This window comes from Myripristis murdjan, chromosome 12 (assembly GCF_902150065.1).
Source record: "Myripristis murdjan chromosome 12, fMyrMur1.1, whole genome shotgun sequence".
Classification (NCBI taxonomy): domain Eukaryota; kingdom Metazoa; phylum Chordata; class Actinopteri; order Holocentriformes; family Holocentridae; genus Myripristis; species Myripristis murdjan.
In genome coordinates this window covers 29935036-29944809 of record NC_043991.1, presented here as the reverse complement: position 1 = coordinate 29944809, position 9774 = coordinate 29935036, and positions in this window count along the sequence as shown.

Sequence of the window (9774 nt, the reverse complement as noted above, 5' to 3'; positions counted from 1 at the left end):
TGTCAGGTAGTCTTGTAGACATCTGACGTCCCAAGACGTTGACTGGGCTATACCGGCTTCATTTCCTGACCTCTCCAGCTGATCCAGCTCTTCACTCGTCACTCTCGCGTATCTCTCCTTTTTCTCTTCTGTCTTGCCTTCCTCGCTGAGCCATTTATCCAAACTTAGGTCGCCAAATAAATCAAAATTGACAGCAAAACGGTCCATTATGCAGGCAAACAAAGTTGACAACGGCTTTTGATGCGGGTTTCAGTGAAACGTTTCATGTTGCCATGGAAACCACACAGACTCGGGCAATAAGATGTAGGCGGAGTAATACTTTGAGTGATGAGGTATTTTTCATTTGAGCAGGGCTAGCCGTGCTGTCATGCTGGCACAGCATCTCATTCCTGAGGAGATGCTGTGCCAGCACTGCCCAGGCAACGTGCCTTTGAGCGACCCAGTCCTCATAACTAATAAAGCAAAGATCCTCACCAACACAAGTATTGTGCAAGGTAGATCAATGGTGTTGATCAGCTAATTTCTTATAACAAATGTGACAGATGTGATCAGCTTTTATTAATTATTCCATGTATTATACACTGTGCTCTAAATCATGTTGAATCTTTGGATTTCCAGATGTCTCTACCTACTGTAAAATGTGCCATCAATGTGGGACCCATTACCGGTACCAAGAGTGGAAAGATGGCCTCCACAGCTTCAGTGATCGAATAATATTCGATATCCAGTTATGCCTTACCGTCAGGAACATTAGTCTAGTAGCCAGCCCATAGAGCCCCATTGTGAACCCGCAAATGTTGATTATTATAAACTTTTATGATTGAAATGCAATATATAGGCCTAGTATATGAAATTAAAATTGGTTGCTAAGAGTTGCATGTTGAGCATTTTTTGTAATTAGCATAATTAGCTAATTATTAGCAAAAAACAGGAAATGGCTATAATGTGGCTTCTAGTTAACTTAGAAAGGTGATCTAAGACCCTAAATCCATGTTTGTGATGTCCAGAAACTCATTTCTTACCATGGTGAAGCCCTACAACCTTCCCTCATTAGCATATTTTGCATAAATTGTGTAAAAATGAGGCAAAAATCAGGATTTTTTTTGTTTTTTTGGATTTAATCAACAAAGAAAGACTGTAGGTTTATGTTTTCATGTGCAGAAATGCTCCCCTTAAATAATTAATGTAATAAAACAAATAAATGAATGAATATTGGTAAGTTGCAACCCCCCCCCCCCCCCCCCCCCACACCTCCCCTCCCCCGCCCCACCTCCCCAACAGCCCTGAGTTTGGGAGCCCCTGATCAAGATTCTATTTTTTCCTCATCCTGCTATGTAACCCTGACTGTTTCATATCATGTTGTAAAAATGAAAATGAAAATGAAAATAAAAATAAAAATAAAAAAATAAAAAATAAAAAATAAAAATAAAAAAAAATATATAAATAAATAAATAATTTCTGAGGAACAATGTTAAACCTCCCTCTCCCCCACTGTTCTCCCACTGGTGTCATTGCCAACTGCCAACACCAGGGTGAGCTGGTGTTCAACTGATCAACTTGATTTTACCTGAAATCAACATGAAATTAACACCTGTAATTGAAGGGTGTAAAAAGTAAATGTGGAAAAACAGTGCTGTATAAAGGTATGTTACTTTTCATTAATCAGTTAGTTATATTAGCTAGCTAAAATGTCAGCTAACTAGCTAACTTAAGATAGTTAGCTGACTAGCTAATGTTAAGCTAGCTAGCTAACTTCATATTAGCTAGTTACCTGACAGTAACATAACAGTAACAACATGTTATTACAAGTTTACTAATTTAATCCAAACAATCAATCTGAGATTAAAATTGAACTTTCCAATAATAATTTGTGTATTATTGTGATATTAATTTCAGCATACAGTAAGATCATTTCCAGCATACAGTAGGCTAACATCCTCACATGCAGGCTCCATCCACGAAGGACACACCCCGAGACTATCTTCCAGGTATCCACATACTTTCATCTGTATAACTATACATGTGTGTATATATATATATATATATATATATATATATATATATATATATATATATACATATATATATATAATTTGAATATATAATTTGAAATAAAGTGAATAATATACTTTAATCATTTTTCAGTGTCAGTATGGCCAGCACCCAGAACTGCCTCTTCCGACCATGCAATGGAAAAGGTCCACTTCAAGTTTTTCAGACCACAGCCATCAGGACAATCATCGCTCAAAGCAAAGAGAAGGGAGATGACCTCCAAACAAACCTAGAATCTCAATTGGCTTCAGAGGGGGACAATCTTGTCATTCAGGCACATAAAAACTGCTACTGCAATTATACATCCAAATCAAGGAACAGTGGGGGTGGTGGGAAGAAGAGGAAGGCAACAGAAGATCCTGGTCGTCGGGTTCTGAAATCACATATTAAACCTTTTGTGTTTAAAAGAGACTGTCTATTATGTGGAGAAGAGTGCAAGCCTAAAGATCCAAAGAACCCAAACCGTTGGGTCAGAGTGGTTCAGTGCAGGACAGTTGATAGGGGGAAAGAGACAAGAACATTCATGCAGGTACTGAAAGACATATGTGATGAGCGGCAGGATCTCTGGTCCTCTACGGTGTCTCTAAGATTAGCCAGTGTACAAGGAGATTTGCATGCCAGTGATGCTCAGTACCACCAAAGCTGCTATAACAAGTTCACCAAAATTCCACAAAACAAGTCTTGTAAGCCAGCAATCGAAGAGTCTCTAAGATTTGTAGCAGAGGAAATGAAGGGAAACATGGATGAGACGTGGACTATTTGTGAGTTGTTTGAAATGTACAGAACAAATCTAGGTGCACTGACTCAAAAGCAGATGTTTGCAAATTTGCGTGACTATTTTGGTGATGAAATTGTAGTTCTACATGTGGAAGGTTGTAACACTCTGGTGGGTTTCCGGAAGAACATAAGCAAAACACTGAAAATGGTTAAGAAGTCAGAGATGGATGATGAAGATGAAGTTGAGACGCTCATCAGAATGATCAAGACAGAAGTGGCCAGCATACCAAAACCAAGAGAGTATGATCTGAGTGATTTCTGCTTTGGAAAGATCATAGAGCACACAAGTCCTACCCTACTGCGCTTTGTGTCTAATCTTGTTTCTGGGGGTGCAACTACTAAGGCTGCACTCACCCTGACACAGTGCATCCAACAGCACATCAGTGGCACACGCAATCAGACCACTCTAGGACTGGCTGTAAAACTCCACCACAAGTATGGTAGCGCTGAGTTGATCAGGACCCTCCATGATCATGGCCTTGTCAGCCATTATGATGAAGTACAACGCTTCCGCAAATCTGCCGCACAGTTTGTGTCCAAGAACGCTGATGACTATCATAAAAGGCTTGGTCTGACAACTGAGATGGGCCCCATATTCAGTTGGGCAGACAATTATGACCTTTACATTGCAAGTCCTAATGGAACCAAGGGCACACATGCCATGGTTTCCGAGTTTACCCAGCATCCAGCCAGCATCCAGCCAGCATCCAGCCAGCAGACCAGCAATGTTGGAGTGATGCAGCTGAGTATTCCACGGCTGAAGAAATATGAGGCCAGCTCATCTGAACTCACTGACCAGTCTCTACAACTGGCACACTACACTGGTCCCCCCAAGTTGAAACCACCAACACTTCCTGTGAACGCTCTTTCTCCAGAAGAAGTGCACCAGGTTGCTGCCAGCTTGACACAAGCAAAGGAGAGAGATGCTGCGTGGCTATCCCAGCTCTTTTCTCACTCAAAACCAGTTGACTGGATGGGCTATAATGCACGTGAAGACAGAAAATCTCAGACGACTGACAAGCCTAAAACTACTGTAGTCTTTGGGCCCCTTATCAATTCTCCACCTTCACACCCGGATACTGTGCTCACAACCCTTGTCTACCTTGACAAATCACTGAAAAGCTTTGGCATGAAGTATTCACACATCACATTGGACCTGCAGCTCTACATCGTGGCGTGTCTCATCCAGTGGAGTGACCCAGTGCGATGGAAGTCTGTCATCATCCATCCCGGCATGATGCACACTCTGATGTCATTCCTTGGCTGCATTGGAACCTTGATGAAAGCCTCTGGCATGGAAGCACTGCTTGCAGTAGCTTTTGGTGGCATTGCCAGCATTCTTAATGGCAAATCCTGGACAAATGCACTGCGTGCATATCGGATGCTTGTGGCTGTCCTCCTACAAGATCTTCTGAAAGATGGACCGCAGACTGATGCTGCTGTCACAGAATATCTAGACAAGGCACGTGATCACCCCACAGGCAGGCTTTGGGTGGACTGCCTGATTCGTCCCACCTTCATTGCTCTGCATTTCTTTCGTGCAGAGAGAGGGGGAGACTTCCTCCTTCAGCAGCACTGTCTTGAGCAGATGGTCCCATACTTCTTCGCTGCTGGGCACCATAATTATGCACGGTACATTACCTGGTACCTCAGGATGGTGCAGAACCTTCCACAGGAGGCCAAGCAGGACCTTTTAGCTGGGGCTCACGTCTGCCGCCACTCTAATGGTGGAACTGCTGTACCTGCTGACCAGTTTGGTGAGCAGACCTACATCAAACAAGGGAAAGGACAAGGTGGATTGAAAGGTATCTCAACAAATGAAGCACAAGTAGCAGTGTGGATCAAATCCCATTCCATTTGCTCGCATCTATCTCAGACAGTGGAGGAAATGTACTCAAGTCAAGACACACCCGAGAATTCAGAGGAGGAAGAAAATCCACTTGTGAATGGAAATAAGAAGCAGCGTAGAAGGACTCATAAGCAGGAAGGTGAGAGAAGGCAAGAACTCGATCAAAGAGACCGTGAGAAAATCACAGAGGAGTTCCAGAAACATTCTCATCCCTTGAAAGAGAATCAGAATATCCTGTACAACATTGTGAATGGACAGGTGGCCCCAGACTCTGTGAATGTGCAGAATGCTCTTCAGATTGGGGAACAGCAGAGCAAGGATTTTGCAGCTTCTCTTCCAGACGGCTTCCATAGCACCATTGAGAAGAGAGTACAAACCATGGAGGTGATGAAGAAAGCTATGACCATTAAAGGCAAGCCCATTTACGATATGGAGGCCCTCTTCGCTCGTCTTCTAGTCATGGGGCAGCAGCGTGGCATAGAATTGAAAGACGTCTTCAATCATGAGCTCAGCCCTGTTCCACCATCAATCATTGATGAGTTTGGTTGCCTGAGGAAAGGTGACAAGTCTGGCCTTGTTAAGAAACTGGGAGTACCAGATGAAAACCCTACTTTTCCCGATGTTGTGCTCGTTGATGCGAGTCAGCTGCTTTACCACATCATCTGGCCTGTGGCTGGTACAATCAGGGACATCGCCTTTACCATCAATGCACGCCTTGCCAAAACCTATACTGTAGCTGGAGCCAAGACCCTCGTCATTTTTGACCATTACAGTGATGAGCCCACAGCCAAAGATCATGAGAGGACAAGACGAGCAGGAGTTGGTGCAACTGAGTTCAAGCTAACAATTAACACCCCTCTTCCAGGTCGCGAAGCTGTGATGAAGAGCACATCTAATAAGATGCAGCTATCACGCCTTCTGTGCACATTCGACCTCACAACTGCTAACATCCAGCTTGTGAACCACATGGACTGCATCGCTAAGCATGAGGAGGCTGATATCATCCTCATTAGCTACATGCTGCAAGAAGCCAGAGCAGGGGCTCCCACCATACGGGTCCTATGTGATGACACTGATGTATTTGTCCTGTTAGTGTACTGGGTTTGGAAGGCTGACGTCAAATCAGCAGTGCAAATGGAAAAGTGGGATGGCACCATCCTGGACATAAATGCCACCGTAAGATTGTTAGGTGAGAAATGTCAGGGTCTCCTGGGGATGCATGCTCTCTCCGGATGTGACACAGTGTCCTATCCCTGTGGAAAAGGCAAGACATCTGCACTGAAAATACTTCAAGGAAGTACTATGCTTGGTCTGAATACAGTGCTAGGGGAACCTGATGCCACTCTGAGTGACCTAAAAGACATCGGGACAGAGTTCTTTCTGGCATTGTATGGACAGACGAAGGCCAAGTCGATGAATGATGCTCGCTACCAGATATACAGACGGAGAAAAAAGCCACCAGAACTAAAAAAGCTTCCTCCAACTGATGCCAACATGATGCTACACATACTTCGCGCTCATCTCCAGGTCATGTTGTGGAAGGCTGCAGATCAGAGGGAGCCACCTGCAGAAGCCAGGGACATCACTACATTTGGATGGCAGGTTGCCAAAGGAGGGGCTGTCATACCTGTTGTTTCCACCCAGGCAGTGGCTCCAGTTCAACTGATGGACGTCACCAGCTGCAGCTGTAGCGCACTGAAGGCCTGCAGCCAAAACAACTGCAGCTGCCATGCTGCAAGTCTCAGTTGCACTGACTATTGCAATTGTGAAGGAGGGGAGGTGCGCTGCTGTAACCCATTCACAATACATGACAACATAGAAAATGAGGAGGCTGAAGGGAATGAGGAAAGAGATGATGAAGAGAGTGAAAGCTGTGATTAGTGTTCTGCAATGGACTTACTCTGGGAAGTCTGATGATTTTTCTTTTTCTTTATTTTAATTTACATGTTTACATGCACCTTAGGAAAGGTTGCATGAGTTAGTTATAGCAAGAGGTTAATTTCTGGATATGGAAACACAGACTTAGAGTCTGTGAGAGTCTAAGATCATCTTTCTTTGTTGATTAAATCCAAAAAAAACAAAAAAAATCCTGATTTTTGCCTCATTTTTACACAGTTTATGCAAAATATGCTAATGAGGGAAGGTTGTAGGGCTTCACCATGGTAAGAAATGAGTTTCTGGACATCACAAACATGGATTTAGGGTCTTAGATCACCTTTCTAAGTTAACTAGAAGCCACATTATAGCCATTTCCTGTTTTTTGCTAATAATTAGCTAATTATGCTAATTACAAAAAATGCTCAACATGCAACTCTTAGCAACCAATTTTAATTTCATATACTAGGCCTATATATTGCATTTCAATCATAAAAGTTTATAATAATCAACATTTCTGGGTTCAAGAAATTTCTACTAGACTACATGTTACAGGTCATTATTAAATCTAACTTCATTGAAGTATAATCAGTGAAACTATTTATTTTTTTTTTTTAAGATTTTGATACATTATTTTGTTTGAATTATTATGTTTCTCTCTTAGGTTCATACAGCAGTGAGCAGAGTTGTCAAGTATTTGGAGTTAAACACTGGACTCCAGTACCCCTCAGCTGACACAGTCCTTCGGGGGTATCTTCACTTTGAAGCTCTCTGTGAACATGAGTACCAGTATTCCTGTGTCACGTGTGGTGATCATCCCCCAGTTGTGATCATGGACCTCCATAAGAAGGGTGCCTGTCATTTGTCAGGTAATAATGCTTTCATAGATTAGACTAATTTAGATGTTATTTATAGACCCAATGACTCTCAGAATTGACCTATTGTTGTTTTTCACATTTCTTTAGTAAGTGATCTTCCACAACCTCTGGAGGATTTCAATGGAGAGGTTGACCTAGACTGTTTTTGGGAGGCACTTTCAATGGAAAGGATCGGCCGAGGATTTGTCACAAGTAATGCAAGACAAGCTTAACAAGCAATGACTGCAGAATTGTGTTAAAAAGAAATGAACACATGGAAATAGATATTGAAGAGGTTTTAATTTAACAGTATATTACGTAATATATAAACTGAGACGTACTGACTTTTGTGTGTTTTGATATTTCCAAAGGTCACCAAAAAAATCCATTTGCAGTTGTGCCATCTTTTCACTTTTGGGCCCCATGGATTGGGAAAAACACTTGCAGGCCAAACATTGCTGTTAACACAGAATTCCAAAAGATCCGTCAACCAAAGCCAATTGTTAGTATGTAGTATTTTGGTGTGACAAACGTTCAACCAGTGTAGTATTGGAGTACACTAAACATTTTACCCTCAGATTACCCCTGGACATTTTTGTCCACCTCTCATACTTTCCCAACTCCCCACGGTCAAATGTAATAAGGTCATTGGTGCCTGATTTTTGGCAAGGAGGTGTACCTTAGGGTAAACTCTGGATGTCCCAAGTTTTAGTATGAAAGTCCATTTTTTTGGACTCGTAATGCCTTTTAACAATATCCATGACCCTTTGTGGACAGAAATGTTCACCTGCAATATTTCTCCTAAAATGTGTTTTTTGAGGTACTATTTCAAAACCTTTCTATATTTATTTTTCCTTTCTGTGTCTTAGCTCATCTTAAAAGTCACTTTTGCCCTGACTTTCAAGATTTTCACCCTACAATGACAGCTTGAACAGATCTGCGTGCTGTTTGTTGGGGGTAAAAACACAAAAAGGGGTGTTTGGGACTCAAAAATCTTATCACTGTCTCCTTCCTATCACATGATAGCATGGACAAGATAGTCCAATCAGATGTATCCACATGTCTGTTCATTATATGCTGAGTGTCATGCACATACACACACACACTCAGGCACCTTACAATACTTCAAAGGTTTTTCCCCGGTAACAGTACTGGGGTAATCAGAACAACAGCTGCATTTGTTTACGAAAAGGCAGTGCAGAGTTTAGGTAGGTGAGTATAGGCCTCATTTCTCACAAGACAGACAGAGGATCAGACCAAAAGAAAAATGGAAAAGAGACAAAGACAGAGAGAAGCCGGGATCCAGGCTCACCCTCAAAGAAGGAGGATACTGACCAAAATTCAAGCCAGAGACATGATTTTGGAGGCCCTGGATTCACAGAGCGTTCCATCTGAAAGAGAGAGAGCGCATCAGAGGAGGAGGAGATGAACTATCAGACGCAAGACCGACGCATAAAGGTCACTGGGAAGTGACGTCAAAAGAGATTGTCTGAGAGCAGCAGAGTGAGCACTCAGACACACACTAAGGCCAAGCTGATGAGGAGTGGAATCTCCCGTCTGTTCGCAAAGCAGCGAGACAGCTGTCTCCTCTCCCTCTCCCCGCAATACCTGTTTGGTCTGTCACAGGTTGGCAAATATGCATGTACACCTGACTGAGACCTTGACTGTTATAGTGCCATTGCAGCGAGCACTGTGAGTACTGATTTTTTTTTTTTTTTACTTTTGTATTTGAGGAAGACCTCCAAGAAGAGAGGGATTTTTTGTTTGTGGGTTTTTGTGGTGGTGTTTTGAAAAAAAAAAAATGTTGAAATTAAGATTAATTTTGTTGAAATAAATATTGGGTGGAAAAGAAAAGGACTGATAATATCTTTGTTGTTATTTTTGTGGAAAAGGACTGAAAATAATTTTTTGTGGACAAACTATTTTTTGTGTGGAAAAAAGGACTGAAAATAATTTTGAGAAGAAAACAAAGACTGAATTTTGGTTAAAACATTTTGTGAAAAAAAAAATCAAAGGACTGAAAAGAATTTTGTGTTACAATTTTGTTTTAGAAAAAATAACATGAGTTGATTGAGAACATGTTGGGTTTCATTAATTGCACACTTGCCATTGTTTTCTTTTGGGTTGTTAAGTTTAATACTTGAACATCCTTTGTGTTGGATTTTGAGTGAAGGTTTTTCATTTATTTCTCTGACTTTGACTACGACAAAAACAAACAATACAAGCAACTTTGTCAGGCTTGCAACCTGACTGGAACCCTAGAAATCAACAAATAACAAAGAAATAAATTATTAAAATCTTCTTCCAAACTAAGAAAACCGGCACATAAAAAAATGGCACCCCAGATGGGACCTGCATTCAGTG